At 42.7% G+C, this 17,132-nt stretch overlaps 1 protein-coding gene across 4 annotated transcripts in view; it reads left to right on the top strand.

Moving 5' to 3' along the window:
- Positions 1-17,132, top strand: part of Csk (C-terminal Src kinase) — a 664,783-nt gene that overhangs the window by 222,279 nt on the left and 425,372 nt on the right. For all 4 annotated transcript variants that reach the window (XM_067137182.2, XM_068225400.1, XM_067137181.2 and 1 more), the window contains exon 2: positions 3,432-3,464. The gene's annotated coding sequence lies outside the window, so the exon portion shown is untranslated. The remainder of the gene's footprint in view (positions 1-3,431; positions 3,465-17,132) is intronic.

The raw sequence follows: 17,132 nt of genomic DNA, 5'->3' as shown, positions 1-17,132 counted from the left end.
CATTAGACTTCGTCTTAGGTAGACAGACGTGCAGGTAACCTATACGGCGTCAACTCTAAAGATCTGCACCAGATCTCTGCGGAGGCCACACGTCATTATTATACATTCATTTGAAAGGGTAAAATGCATTATATTAGCTTTAAGACAACAGCAAAATATTTTAATAATAATAATAATAATAATAATAATAATAAAACATCTCGGTCTCTTTCATTCACCAGCCATTATTTTTCCCCTGTGAGTTGGGGTGGCAGAATAACATACACAGTATCGCTTGCCTGTCGTAAGGGAAGCGTGAGTCACCGCGCACCTCATCCCTCCTGCGATCATCACAAGCACCTGCTGTCCGGAGTCGTGAATTTTGAGGCTCATCAGAATGTTTACTTTAGCTACCAGTTTGTAGTCGTGAGTTTTGAGACGTAACCGTTTGACACATAGCCCCCTCCTATAGAATAACACCAAGGGTCTGCTCAAGACCTAACGTGCATCCGACGGACGAATTACTATCAGCGTCATATCAGGATACTACTCCATATGGACGCTGCGGAGATGTTTGGAATGGAATTCGGGTTTTGACACGCAATCTGGTGATTATAAATTGTATACCACCACCTCTGCTACCCTGCTGGCTAGCATTCTGTTGGCGACATTTTTTTTGTCCACCAACGCTAACTCTGGTGTCAGACGATAAGAGACTTGGCGCCGTAACAATCAGTCACTAGGCGGTATAACTACACACGTTTATTGGGAAAGTGTATATTGGACTAATGTATATTAAATAATTCTCTGCTTGATCTGCATCCCAATTTTTGGGGTTTGGCACTGGGTATGGAATGACCCAGTTTTACGGCATGATGCCCTTCCTGGCCCCAACCCTATCTGGAGGAATATATTCACTATTGTGTGTTTCATTTGCGATTGGTTATGTGATACAAGGTAAGGGTGTAGTCTGCCCGAAGGCAGGTCCGAACCTCCGCGGAGGTGTGCCTGAGCCGGAGTTTACGTACGGTAGGGTGGCCAGTTCCTTTCCGCTCCTCCATTCCCTTACCCCCCCCCCCACCAACAGCGCGTGACAACCCATCCAAATCTTGACCACGCCCAGTGTTGCTTAACTTCGGAGATCTCACGAGATCCGGTGTTTCAACACGGCTACGGCCGTTGGCTGTGATACAAAGAGAAGTGTATTGAGACGAACGAAGTCCCGAACCAGAGGAATTAAATATAGGCAGGTAAAATGTTCGGCCCGGCCGGGAGTCGAACCTGAGTCTTCTGAACCGAAGGCCAGTATGCTCACCATTCAGCCAAGGAACCGGAAAGAACTGTAAACATAATAAGAATTTTTTTTTATTACGGAAGACCATAACGCGGGACGAGGTATACAGTGTGACGCTGATTCTTCCACTCAGTTCCGGTGGGGTTTCTTTTTTTTTCCCTTAGCGTATGCGTTTTAATGCCGAGAGTACCCGAGGACCTGTTCAGATGGCTGCTTTTCCCGACACATCCCATGGGAGTGAGCTACAATGGTGTATGATGTCGGTGTCTGTACTAGCGAGAGAGAGGTTCAGGGTTTAGACGACTGCGGCTTATATGGGTTTTCTAGGTACCATCAGGAGTTAAAGTGGGGAAACATGGTAAACTACTTCAAACATAGCCAATGGTGGGATAATAGCCCTTTGCTCTTTTACCTGGAGCTGAGAACTAATCGCTTGCTCCCTTCTGACATTAATATAGTTACGTTACTTAGAGCATCATTGAGTCGTATAATTCCAAAAGTTGTCTTCATATTGTGGATATTTGAGAAAAACTGTTTCTAAGCTTAAATATCATTTAAACATAGAAAAATGGACATATTTGAAAAGTTTATCTGTGTCAAAATATGACGGGTATAATTAAAATAATTGTTCCTTTTATAATATATTGAAGTAGTTACTTTTATATTACAAGAACAGTCATCTCAAGAAACTATAATTCAGAAATTTACCACTTTGTAAAGCTATACGCATCCTCATTGACATCTTGCGGAGAATCTAAGCAGTTATGCGTCGGAAGTCTTCCTCCACACTTTCGCGAAATTCTTCATTAGTCCTTTTCAATTTGCTTTACGTCGCACCGACACAGATAGGTCTTATGGCAACGATAGGATAGGAGAGGGCTAGAAGTGGAAAAGCAGTGGCCGTGGCCTCAATTAAGGTACAGCCCCGGCATTTTCCTGGTGTAAAAATGAGAAACCACGGTAAACCATCTTCAGAGCTGCCGAGAGTGGGGTTCGAATCTACTGTCTCCCGAATGCAGGCTCACAGCTACGCGACCCTAACCGCACGACCAACTCGCTCGATTTCATTGGTCCTGTAACGACTTTGAGTCACATGGAACTTCATTACTGCCTAGCAAGGTAAGATCCGGAAAGCCTACGGTAGGGTTCACAACATATACAGAAAAAGTGCTTGTCCCGCCATGCAAAGATCAGACACTATAATACAGTAATCAAGCCCGAAGTCTTATATGCCAGCGAGACCCTTACACTACATGGGAAAGGTGACCTAGAAAACATTTTAAAAGAAGAAAGAAAGAAGAATCCTAAGGATAATTCTCGGCCCCCGGAAAACAGAAGATGGATATAGACTGAGGTCACGTAAAGTGACAGAAGAGCTTTCCAACATTGCAGCAGACATCCGCAAAAGACGTCTGAAATTTTATGGGCACGTTCGCAGACTGCCTGCAAGTAGACTGACACACAAGATTCTCACCTACATAGAACATCTAAAAAATATTCCATGGGTACTGGAAGTGGAAAAGGATCTGGAAAAAGCCCGTATCAACTCAACTGACACTGCGAACAGAAACCTCTACAGGAAAAATTTAATGGATGGAAAGTGCAACCAGAGAACGAAGTGAAAAAGAAGACTGGGCAAAGTGCACAGAAGAACGAAAAAGGATCCACGGAGAAAGGATGAGAGCTGTTTGGCAACTCAGAAAACAGAATCGTTAGAGCTTTGCGTGATCCGTTGGGTCCGTGCGCACATAGTAATAATAATAATAATAATAATAATAATAATAATAATAATAATAATAATAGGGTCCGTGCGCACATAGTAATAATAATAATAATAATAATAATAATAATAATTTGTAAACCTATAGAGCCGGCTAACATTTTCCAAAGTGTTCCTGGTAACAAGTAGTACATTCAAAAAGTACTACGTTCTCAGCTGTACCGTACAGCGGTACCTTGAGTTAAAGAAGTGGACCTCACTGTAGTTAAGTGACCTCCATTAAGAACCAATGTCGGTTCAGGTTCAGGATCCTTGGGCGTCTGTAATTTTAATATTAAATCAACAGTTTCCATACATTTTTTCCTTATAATTTGGTGTTTATAATGTGTTGTAGTGTTCTTTGAGTGAGAATATAATAAGACTTTTCCTTTGTTGCAGGTTGGTGACTTGGAACAGGATTGTAAAACAGAGGTAAGTACGTTGGAATGATGTAAATGGAAGAAAAGGGGCAACTGTTTTCACTCATTAATTATTTGGATAGCTCCCAGAGTGGCGCACCTCCCTCACAAAGCTGTATGCTCTCGGTGAAAGCGAGGCATTTAATAAGCAATGTAATCCGGGCGCACAGCTCAAGGTTGGAATGCGTTAACAGTGTGAATCTCGTCCCGGAAAGCGAGACGATCACGACGTTATCAGTTTTGATAATACAGAATAAATTCTAATCACACCTGCCAGTTAAGGCCTCCGCAGCAAATACATACCGGAGAATATGAAGGTATAGAGCTGTTTTACACAGTGTTCTATAATGCAGATTTATCACAACCAAGACCTTCATATACCGTCTGGTTAACCTACCCCTTGCGATTTAGTTTTATGCATCCCACCGCGTTTAGTGCAATTCTGAAATACATCAGTCCCTATCCCTAACCCGTGGTAATATAAGGAGCTGTGTGGTTACGCGCTAAAAATCAGTAGGAATCGTGAGCGCCGCTATTACTTCATTGTGAGTACCACGAATGAATCCATAAAACGAGCACAAATACGAAGAATATGTACCTTACAACAGGAGGTGCACACACAGACCAGAAACAGGTATTGTATAGGCTGGAAACTGCGCCTTGCATGTTAAGCCTCGCAATAGCTCACTTGACAGGGGCGCGGTAGGAGTTGTGATGTTGCAATAGTGGACGGTGTCGAAGGTTCGAGTCCCACGCAAGTGATTTTTTTTCCTTACAGCCAGTTGATTGGGATGTGACAAGGTTACATACTTAATAGTTTCCACAGTCGGATGTATTTGGCCCTGAAAAGGGCCATTGGTACGGTGGCATAGGGTATGGAGGTGGGTGGGAAGAGGCTAGGAAACATGTGACAGGATTTCAATTGTCTGCGTCTTTTAACGCAGCACCTGCTCGAACTGATGACCTTCGTGGTCGATACAGAGCTACGCGCGATGTAGTAAGGACCATCTTGCTCGTTGCAACATCTCCGGCGTAATGGATCAGCATGCCTTGGTGATGAACTGTCTCAGGTGACAAGGATTGCTCGGCTCCTGTGCGTAAACCAGTTGTTTACATGATCCCACAGAAACAAATCAAGGGGCGTAAGATTGGGTGATCTGACAGGTTCTCCCCTTCCTATCCATTTATCAGGATACGTCACATTGAGATGGTTCCGGACGACCACCACCGCGTGCGGTGGAGCTCCGTGATGTTCAAACCACATCCTGCAACGGTCAAGGAGTGACAAATTTTCCAAGTGCGGGGGTAGGTCTTCTTGGGGAACCCGCAGATAGCATCCTCCCGTCAGAGGTCCCACAAAGAAATGGTGACCAATGGTGTGATCACGCACGATGCCACACCATACGTTCACGCCCCACTGTACCTCATCCACACTCCAGTAATGCATATTATATCGATGAACGGTTCCATTGTTGTGGAACCGCGCTTCGTTCGTACATAAGGTGGTCGCTAAAAAGACAGAATCACTGTCCACATGATGTAAGTCCATTGACAGAACGCCACCCGTGCTTCGAAATCATAACCATGGAGCTCTTGGTGTAAGTGCAGATGGTACGGGAGAAACCGCTGAGTGTGCAATATCCGCATAACAGACGCCCGGTATGTAGAGTCGGGGAATAAGAAACTACAGTCTAGGCTATTATTCACCCTGGATGAAATGGTAGTTTAGGGGAAGGAGTCTGAAATTTAATTTTTAAATACCTATGTTATCGGTGCTACCGAAAAATACTACATAACAAAAGTTCTAGAGAATACAATTTTCGATCATTTATGTTTTATTCAGTTTTACCGTACCGACTATGGTAAGAGTAGTATTTCGGGCCGATGACCTTCGATGTTAAGCCCCTTTAAACAACAAGCATAGAATACAATTTTCGATCATTTATGTTTTATTCAGTTTTACCGTACCGACTATGGTAAGAGTGGTATTTCGGGCCGATGACCTTCGATGTTAAGTCCCTTTAAACAAGCATCAAGAGTGATATTTCAGAGTCGAAAGAAAACTAAATGTGAAGGCCTACAATATTGAAAGCTCATAAAATTGATCAACAATAACATTACATTGACCATTGTTTGTTGTGATGTTCTTTGTCTCTTATGCTCCCACTCACCTCCGATAGATGAGATTAGTGGTGCGTATCGAATATACTGTAAAAACCTGCCTGAATATTGGCGGGAAATAGCCGGGGAGTTCGATAACTTTCTTCTTTAGCATGATTTCCTCTGTTTCATAAATTTTCTCATACTACTGGTACATAGCACACTGGTTCATAATAGTATTCCATCTATTCAATCCCCACTCTGAGGCGCTGATTTGAATGAGCAGTATGCAAACTTAACGGAATACGGCAGAGGAGTGTTCACGGCTGTCTGCGGCCTGCTTATTCCAATTCTGGAACTTTGGACTGTTAGATCGGCAGCATAGTACTTTTCGTTAAAAGGGAGGAAATGTGTGATTTTTCATATGATAGAGTATTTCATATTGTACCATTGCTTTTAATCGCAACATTCCTACTAACGTCATTGTAATGACCTATGTTGATTTCAGTTGGGAAAACCACGAACACAGTCTTTCTGAGGATGTAAAATGGCAGGTGGAGAGTGAGTGTCTGCCATTATAATGAAAATTCCGAAACTTGATTGTGACTGATTGTAGGGAAGAGGGCCTAGCATTACAGTGAAAAATCCCTAACCTAGTCTTTACATGAAAAAAAGCGTTTGGTGACTTCCCCATCGCGTTTCTGGGGTAAAGAGCTATGCAATTAAAAACAATCTTACAATGTGTACATTAACCTAGAATTCTGCATACGATGTAGAATTCCGTAGCGAAGCACGGGTACATCAGCTAGTGCTTAACTAAATTACAACAATAAATCGCAATTCCCTGGGGGTAGAAATGTTGCTTGCCATCTGCGGTCAAGATTTCGAGATCAGGTGCTGGTTTCGTCGACTGGCCTTCAGGAGTACCGTAGAGTGCTCGTGTAGATGTACGGACCCTATGAAGAATTCCTTACCGAACAAGCGACTGTGTGGTTTGAGTTGCATAGCTGTCAGCTTGCATTCGGGAAATAGTGTGTTCGAACCCCATTTCGGCAGCCCTGAAGATGGTTTTTCGTGGTTTCCCATTTTCACACAAGGCAACTGCTGGGGCTGTACCTTGATTAAGGGCACCGTCGCTTCCCTCCTACTCCTAGCTTTTTTGTCCCATTGTCACCATAAGCAGATTTGAAAAGAAAAAATATACTTTTCGGCACTGAATGTCGAAACTTGGTGATTGCTTCTATACTGCTAATAATAAGAGTTGGTGTCTAACAGGTAAGGTTGGAGGGATGAGCACTGCACGTGCCATTTCACGTTGTTGCCACATTCCAGCATACCCCTCGCTTCCGGTTCACTTGTTCCCTCCTTCATTCTGACCGCTGTGATCTGTTGTAGACTATCTGGCCAGGCGGTGTCGTCCCATTTGCGATAACTCTTATTCAAACAATCAGGTTCTTATCAGTGACAGTGACAGGTTTGGCAACTCGAGCTGCCCTGAAGTGTTATCTCCATGGCAACCGCAGTCGCCCCACCCTCGTTTCCATGGCAACCACACAGCCACTCCCTTTATCCCGCCTCGGCAGGCAGTAAACGGATCTCCCTCTAAGAAATGTCAGACACCAACTCTTATTATTAGCAGTATAGGCAGGTTGCTAAAGTAGCCGTGTTATGGCTAAATTCATTTCATGAGAAGCCTTTTGTTTTGCAAGCTGATGGTGGACTCGAAGAACCTGAGGTCCGTCTGTTGTGGTGTGGGAACGAGCTCTGTGCGAGACTGAGTCATTGCCACTGGCACGCAACGAGCCTTATCGCGCTCCGGTCACTGCAAGGCGACCCCGTCCACGTGCACTCTCACCGATATAGCTGACCCCTCATTTCTTGTGGATAGCTGTGACGTCATGTGCCAAACAAAAGGGCTCTGTATCACAAGTATGCGACGATGATGACCGCATAGACTCAAGCCCCTTACAGAAACTACTTAATAATTTTTTAAATGTTATTTGTTTTACGTCCCACTAACTACTTTTTAAGGTCTTCGGAGACGCCGAGGTGCCGGAATTTAGTCCCGCAGGAGTTCTTTTACGTGCCAGTAAATCTACCGACACGGGGCTGTCGTATTTGAGCACCTTCAAATACCACCGGACTGAGCCAGGATCGAACCTGCCAAGTTGGGGTTAGAAGGCCAGCGCCTTAACTGTCTGAGCCACTCAGCCCGGCACAGAAACTACTACTATTGCACATCTTTCTAACGCGTTGCTGAGTATTCAGCCCGAAGGCTGGTTAGATCCTTAACAGCTCCGCCATCAGCTGTCATAGATGGCGTAGGCGTCGCTGAAGAAGCATGCTAGGGAAATGTTGAGTGAGATAGTTTCCCGTTGCTTTTCCTAACGCGTAGAGGTAATTATAGTTTTAACTAACCGTTCTAACCATTAGGCCTACAGTTTAGTTCGTACTACAGCATTTCGAATTTCATAAGTTTAAGGTTAATAAGAATAATGTGGAAAGTGAAACACCCACTTCAACTTCTGCCAACATACAAACATACCTTCAGAAATACGCAGTTCAAATAAATTAGGGGAACATGTTTTACAACGTCTGATATGTGAACATTAATTTGGTAGATGGGGTTCCAGTGGTTGTACAGCATACCTTGAGACCTTAGCTACTCAGCGTATGTCAAATCGAAGTTATACTCCATCTGTAGACGTAACCATGCATTAATCTGTCAGGTGATCCCTCAAAACAAAGCGAATAGCGGTGCGTCCGTGTGTCGTTGTGAGGTACACAGACGCCATTTGAGCATGCTGTACGTCAACCAGCACTTCCCATGAAATATCTTAACGAGGTTCAAGTCTCAAGGGCCGTCATTTTGATCCAGGAAGGATGAACTTTTCGTCGTGTTGCTGTGGAACTCAATGTCTCTCCGTCAGTTATTCTACGCTTGTGGAATCGCTACAATGGGACAGACCAGTTCACAAGGAGGGTTGGACAAGGTCGTGGACGCATGACAACCCCACAGGATGACCGACATCTGACCATCTCTGTATTGCGGGCGTCGTTCAGCAACTGCCAGAGAACACCAACAAGACCTCAGGAGAGTCACTGGAGTCACGATGTCTGACGAGACAGTAAGGAACAGGTTAAGAGAAGTGTCCTTACGACCCAGTCGTCCTGTTCGAGTGCCCCGTTTAACGCAGCAACATCACGCAGATCGTCTTCTGTTTGCCCGTACACACGTCAACTGGCAACTCCGCCAATGGAGACCTGTGTTGTTCACAGACGAGTCCAGATTTCCCCTGACACAGCGTGATGGACGTCAACGTGTATGGAGACGCCGTGGTGAGCAGTACATGCCAAATGTTGTTTAGGAGGGCGACCGATTCGGACAAGGTTCTGTGATGTGGGGTGGCATCAGTATTGATGGCCGTACGGATCTTGTCGTCGTCCGTGGTAATCTTACTGCTGCGGGGTACATCGAGCAGATACTGCTACAGCATGTGTTGGTTGCTGCATACGGTGTTGGTCCTGAATTCGTACTCATGCACGACAGTGCCATGGCTTATGTAGCTCGCATCACCAGAGCTTTCTTACGAGAACTGTACATTCCCATCGAGCATGTGTGGGATAGGCTTGACAGAACTGTGGGGTCCTGTTACACCATAGACTCTCCAAGACCTCGAACAGGCTCTCATTGAAGAATGGAACCTGATGCCGCTACGTGACCTCCGTCGACTTCTACGGAGCATGCCACGTAGGCGGCAAACTGTGATAAATGCTCGTGGAGGACATACACCATACTGAAGCTCTCCAACTGTGACGATAATCCACCCTAGAGGACTGTTATGACTTTGTTTTCGCCCCTATTTGGACATTTCCGTTTGTGTTCTGACAATGAACGCGAATCCATCGATGTACTTTTGTATACTTCAACGGTAAAGAATAAAAGTTTAGTTGGTAATATATCTGTGTGTGAGGTATTGTTTTGTGGAGCATGGCATACGTTCTAAAACAGTTTCCCCTAATTTTTTTGAACTGTGTATTTTTTGATGCATGTAAAACAGTTACTTACTGCGTCGTGTGCGTGAATCAGTATATCTATCGACTGAATCTTGAATGATATTAATTATTTCATGGATGGTGTCGACTGTTTGAATTCTGGGCCCTTGGCTGAGCATAATACGATCGTCTTAATGTTACTTAAAAACATCAAGATAATTTAGTGTGGAATAAAATATTGATCGTTACACGGGTGAATCCGTCTGTTGCCATTTCTTGATGCAACTTTCTGCATCTGTCTCTTGGCACAAGCCAGTACAAAATGTAACTTCCACCGAAGTCTGTCCCATTTATGGCTGTGACAGTATGGACGCTGCTGAGCTATGGATAGTACTGAGCATAACTAGTGTGTCAGACTGTTACGAAAGGTACTGTGCAGGGTACGTCGTGCGAACAGATTGCCCGCAATCCATTCCTAGACTCACCGGAACATTGTAACAGCGCGGACGGGCGTTCAGTTTAATTATGGTAGGTCTAAATTGTTTGTCAAGAATTAATAAAAAAGTTGCGATGTAGATCTTAGCTTTCATCAAAGCTGATGCTGAAAATGATGTCCATCACTCTCTATACAAACGTTGCATCGGCGTAAAGAATTCCGAAACACTCGTGTCTCCGGTCCTGAAATTTAACGTACTAGTCGTCTGATTCCATTCTGTATGGCTTCAATAGTACATGGATTTTCCTTGTACACTTTCTGTTTTAAAGTTCCCCAAAAATAAAAATCACAGACACTTAAATCGAGGGAACGAGGGGGCTAAGTCCACGACTAATTATTCACTCATCGAAGACATGTTGTAATGTATGCATTTACTGATAAGGTGTGTGGGCAGTGGCGTTACAATGCTGGAAGTAGGCATATTGCTTTTCTTCCTTAGTCAATATTTAAAAAAATGGCTGTAGTATGTTTTGCACATGACGTTTCAAGTTAACTGTATTATAAAATAGGGCCAATTATTTCGCATGTAGTAATGCGCACCAAACACCGATATTCTGATCGTGAAGAAGAATTTCATTCACTACATGAGGATTGTCAGTGTCCCAGTAGCTTGAATTCTGAGAAATCACAAACCCACTTGAGTGGAAATAAGTTTCTGTCGTCATAATTGAAATAGAAGGATCGATAATACCATCATGGACAGATTGCAGCATCCACCGACAGAAATTTACGCGGGCAGCTGAATACCGTGGTGTTAACTAATGAACCACTGACACACTCTATGGATAAAATTATAGTATTTTCATTCCCCACAAAGCCGATCTTTGTGAAATACCACACTCCTCCGCCAATCGGCGTGAAGATTTCATCGGGCTGATATCCATTCTTGCTTGAATATCTGCAAGCTTCTCCTCGGTTAATACCAGCTTTTTGTTTAAAACAGGCTCTGTTTCTTGCCACTTCCTGAAAAAAATGTGTATGGGTATTGTCTTGAAGAGATCGCAGCGTCGCGGAAATGATGAGGAAATTTACGAACTTCTTTGCTTATCAGAATGCCTAAAATGGAAAGTAATACAATCTGGTCTGTAGGAAATATCAGAAACTTCTAATGCAATCTGACAAGCGGTTGGTTGATTAACCTGATATAAATCACTACAAACTAAGAGAAAACACAAAAACAAAATGTTATTTTAAGTTCATTTTTCAGATGTCATTATTGTTCTTTACTATTCTCTAGGTCTTCGTAACTTATCAACTTGTAACATGTTTCCAATTAATTAAGCCATATAACAATATTCACCTGAGATGAAGAGGTGGCATAAAATATCAAGGCAATTAATATCTTTATTAATGTTGAGATAGGGAGATTATGTTCGCTCTGTCAGCCAAGGGAACAAGAATATTCATAACTGTCACTTTACTAAAACGAAACCTTTTAAATTGTTGGTCACAATACATTTCTACAGGATTTTCCATGTGTCTCAAATACCTCCTGAACGCATAGAAATTATTCTGTGTATGAAATGCAACATATTCATCGAAATCATTATCATCCATCTTGCAACCAAACATAAGTAAGCCCATTAAGCGTATGAAGGAGGTCCACTTAAGGGAATAACTGGGACACTTCTGTCTGTCTGTTAGGTCATCAGCCCAGAGGCTGGTTGGATCCTCAAATAGCACCATCCAGGGTTATGCGGTTATAAGGAAACCCCGAAAACCAATGGTAGCACCAAAATGAGGCATACTAGGCAAGATGAGGAGTGAGGTAGTCTGCCATTGCTTTCCCCACTGGGTCAGAAATTACTATTGCAGCACGACTGACCCTATGAGCAACACCTTTCATAACACTCAGATGCACTCGTCATGCTCTGAATGTCACTACTCAGCACTACCCATACCCCAGCAGCTTCCATATTGTCACAGCCATGGGTTTTGACTGGGACTTCGGTGGAAGCTACATTTTACTCTGGCCTGTGCCAAGAGATGGATACAAAATTACTGTATCCATCAAGAAATGACAGCAGGCAGCTGGGACACTTAAGTAGGTAATATGAAATGAAACCTACCTTACAGGTGCTGTCTATGAATTAGGCCCTTAATTTCAAACCATCCCAATACTACCTGAAATAATTGTGAGGGAAGGTGGAGTCCACTGTAATTCGAACAAAACTTTGGTTTAGTTCCCGGTTCCCCTATAGAAACCATGAGAGCAAGCTATTCTTATTTGGCGGCGCCTCTGTGGTACAGTGGAAGACCGCTGACAATGCAGTCTCTTTGTTCTGCTGGCGCAGAGTGAAGCGATCACAAGTGAACGGCAATAAAGACTCGGTGCGATATTTTATGTAGGTTTTCTGAAAAGGAATACTCGCCCTAAATAAACGTAAAAACGTAAATAAGAGTAACTACATCTTCAAAGTGAAAGATTTAAGGGCACCAAATGATCTATCTGATTTATATGTCGACATACCACTATTTGAACTTATTTTATCTTATGCTCTTGTTACAACTTTATCGGCGCTGTATCCGAGTTCCTTCATTAATATCTACAAATCATTCCACTATGTTGTGCTGTTAGTTTATACAGGGTGTACAAAAATGCTGTCCAATAACCACAGGCTGTGGTTAAGGTAATGAGGATGGGAACCAACCCTCTTAACTCCCGATCAAGAGTCAACTGAGACAAAGTAACGTAGGTAATGTAATTTTTGGAACCATAATTTATCAGATTGGAGTCACCACGGGCGTTCTGCTTGGTCTCTGTTCTATTTTTGTAGCACGACAAGTTGAAGTAAAACCCTGGTAGTCAAGCGAAATAAGCGCTATATAGTTTCGTCAGCTGGTGTGAGAGAAAGAGTACAGCGAATGTGAAATCCGGCTGAGTGGCTCAGACGGTTGAGACGCTGGCCTTCTGACCCCAACTTGCCAGGTTCGATCCTGGCTCAGGCCGGTGGTATTTGAAGGCGCGTCAGTATCGTGTAGTTAGATTTACTGGCTCGTAAAATAACTCCTTGGGGGACAATTACGGCACCTCGGCGTCTCCTAAAACCATAAAATATGTCGTTAGTGGGACATAAACCAATAGCATTATTATTGTCTGTTATTTTAGACATTCTAATTAAAGTGAATGTACACTATGTAGAAAACTGGTTAGAAGTGAGGAAGGGTTTTCGAATTTCCTTGAAAACACACCAACCCTTTCTAAGAAGTGTTCTGTGGTCTCTTTAGACAATTCGATCCATATTCGTTATCCCGCTTACGAATGAATATTGAATATAATTTCCTTTTTTGTGTTCATGGTCTTTACTACCTACGTAATCAAGTTCGATTTTTTCTTGCCGGTGTGTCTTTTATAATATATCTCTTGAAGTCGTCTTTTGTGTCATCTTTCCTGTAACGATTCCCACCTGAATGATAGCACACATTCAAGTCATACTGTGTTTGAAAACGACTGAAGTACAATTCCTCCCGATTTTCTCCTTACGATTTGTACTGTAATTTGTTTATTAGCGTAGCATGGCATGTCTTATCATTTTCTAATTCCAGTATCCTCTGCTGCTCTTCATGTTTATCGCCTTTTGTGTCATGTTCACAACGTCGTGAGTGCGCTACCGCCTTCGCCAATCTATGTTCTTATTTATTTTTAATACCAGCTACTTGCAGCGTATTTCTCTTGGTATACTTTCAATCGTCAATTTATTATTAAGTGCAATTGTTCTTGTATTCGAGAAGGAACGGCATTCACTTTTTCTCGCTCTCTCACACTTATATAGGTGGATTCATTTACATACACGCATTCCATCATCGTGATAACGTACGTCTCTTCTGTAAATGTATGTATGTATGTATGTATGTATGTATGTATGTATGTATGTATGTATGTATGTATGTATGTATGTATGTATGTATTCAACAAGCTTACTCACTACTACGTGTTTTCACTGGATCGGTCGAAACTGGCTAAGAAAATCGCCAGGAGCTGAATCCCGGCCTCTTAGATTTATAAACAGAGTGAAAGAGGCACGTTCTAAAAATAATAATAAAATAGCGCAGATCTGCGATTAATTTACATGAAACACATGTATTAACACAAATTTGGAGGAAATCAGGCCAAGACTGGCATAAAAGAACAAATAAATAGGGATATGGAAATTTAGTTACATACATGACGTTCAAAAACGGTCCGTCCAAAGGAAATGTCTTTTTTTCTATTTGCTTTACGTCGCACTGACACAGATAGGTCTTATGGCGACGATTGGATAGGAGAGGCCTAGGAAGGGGAAGGAAGCGGCCGTGGTCTTAATTAAGGTACAGCCCCGGCATTTGCCTGGTGTGAAAATGGGAAACCACGGAAAACCATCTTCAGGGCTGCCAACAGTGGGGCTCGAACCCACTATCTCCCGACTACTGGATACTGTCCGCACTTAAGCGACTGCAGCTATCGAGCTCGGTAAAAGGGAATGTTACTCAATCTCATAATTCTTTTGTATACCTCTAGAAATCACTGCAGAGGAATCTGTTTTGTGGTATAATATCTCTCAACACACAGTGAGCACAGTGCTTAAGATTAGATTCCAAAGTATTTATTTCTCGAAATAGGAAAAATAATCCCGCGGTAGAAGGTAACAACCTTTTTACATCAACAGAACCTCTACTCTCGTTTTTTATTTTACAATCCTCACGGAGATTAAATCCCCAATAAAATCAAAGATGCCAGTGAAATTAAGACCGGCTGAAAAAAAAAACCAATCATGGAACATAAAAGAGAAAAGAAAAGGGTTGCCATAACTACAAGAAATAAATAAACGCGCGGCAGAAAGGCGTCAAAATGAGGTTAAAATCCAAAACAAGCAGATAAATTGGCTAGGAAGGCCAGAAATGAAAGTAAGACAAAATGGCAACACTTTAATAATGAACAATAACTAGGTACTGAAAAGTAGCATAAGCCCGGTAATCACACCACACTCACCCACGCACACGCATAGAGACGACCATACGAAGTATAAAGTAAAAGAGTACGATGGCATGACACACAACGACAAGAATAGTGCTGCATAAAATGCTTCGGTCAACGGCTCATGAGTTCGATCTGAAAGCACAGATCAGAAACCTGGATTGCCGTAAAAGGGGTATGGGACATCCAGTCCAAACACACAACGCAAACAACATACTCGCTGCATAACACGTATTCATATCGTGCAGAAAGACGAACATGAATCACGCAGTATCATTGACAAAACACAATATAGAGCACGAACTCGAGCCAAGACATCGAAGATAAAGAAAAATTTAAGGTCTCCAACCAAACACAGCAAGCAAACCCACCACGCACATGAACTTTTTATTTTCTAGTTGCTTTACGTCGCACCGACACAGATAGGTCTTATGGCGACGATGGGACAGGGAAGGGCTAGGAGTGGGAAGGTGTGAAAATGGGAAACCACGGAAAACCATTTTCAGGGCTGCCGACAGTGGGGTTCGAACCTACTATCTCCCGAATACTGGATACTGACCGCACTTAAGCGACTGCAGCTATCGAGCTCGGTCGCACATGGACAATCGGGCCGATGCCACCTTTCGCTCTTAGCCGAAATGAGCACACATAAGCAGACATGTAAAGGAAGGAGGTAACGGAAAATAAGTCTGCAACAAAATATAAAAGAAATAACACACAAAACGAGAGACCTCCTTATAAACAGGCTAATATAACTATGGCAAACCGAGAATGATAGGAGCAATCATTACCTCGAGAAGAAGTAGCCATAGTTCCGACTCCAAGCTCTGAGAGTCTTACAGGGTAACGTTTTAAAACATTTATAATACCTTTTGTAAGAGACGAAAGCCACATCACAAAACACCGTCTCCATCGTATGTTTCTTTCTCACCGTCCGACTGTCAAAGATCACTCAACATGCAGATAAGATAGAAAGAAATGGTTTGGCGATCCTCATAGCATAAGCTGCCATCTGTCTAAATGGGAATAAATTGTACATCGGGCACGCCATACATGATGCCAAACAGCCACGACAGGCTGACTAAGACATCGCATAAAATGCGGTATCTGAAGAATATGAAGACAAGACGAGCAGGTTACGAAGTGTGGCTTAGTATGTATGTATGTATGTATGTATGTATGTATGTATGTATGTATGTATGTATGTATGTAGGCCTATATTGAGTAATCAGCCCGAAGGATGGTTTGATCCTCAACAGTTTCATTATCAGCTCCTATAGATGATGATGATGATGATGATGATGATGATGATAATAATAATAATAATAATAATGACGATGATAATAATAATAATAATAATAATAATAATAATAATAATAATAATATTGCCTTTACGTCCCACTAACTAGTTTAACGGTTTTCGGAGACGCTGAGGTGCCGGAATTACTGTAAGTCCCGCATGAGTTCTTTTACGTGCCAGTAAATCTACCGACACGAGGCTGACGTATTTGAGCACCTTCAAATACCACCGAACTGAGCCAGGATCGAACCTGCCACGTTTGGGTCAGAAGGCCAGCGCCTCAACCATCTAAGCCACTCAGCCCGGCGCTTCCATAGATAGCTTAGACGTCATTGAAGATACATACTAGGGGAGTGAGGTAGTTTCCCGTTGATTTCCTCACCGAGCCAGAAGTTGCTGCTGCATATTAGTCTGCACATTACAGTTTAAAAGTAAACTTACTTTATATTCTTCTCTTGTGGCATTTTCCCAATTACTTGAGGTCAGCCCAGTTTTACAGCCGATTCCCTTTCTTAACACCAACCCTATATTTAGGGATGTATTCGTTTTTGAGTTTTTTTGCGGTGACTGTGAATGCGAAGCGTGGTATGTAAACGAACAGGTAGGGCCTAAGACGAACACAAACACCCACTCTCTAAGCCAGATGAATTAACTAAATGCGGCTAAAATTGAATCCGCGACCTTTTGAATCGAAGGACGGTACATTGACCATTTAGCAAGGAGCCTAACAAAAGGAAGCTTATATTAGATACATTGAGAAGTGAAAATCAACATTTTGTGCCTTAATAGATAATTACTATGAGGATGTCACAAACGAGAGGCGGCTGCATTTAGA

The sequence above is a fragment of the Anabrus simplex genome, chromosome 1 (assembly GCF_040414725.1).
Source record: "Anabrus simplex isolate iqAnaSimp1 chromosome 1, ASM4041472v1, whole genome shotgun sequence".
Lineage (NCBI taxonomy): Eukaryota > Metazoa > Arthropoda > Insecta > Orthoptera > Tettigoniidae > Anabrus > Anabrus simplex.
This window is presented reverse-complemented; position numbering and strand designations above follow the sequence as displayed.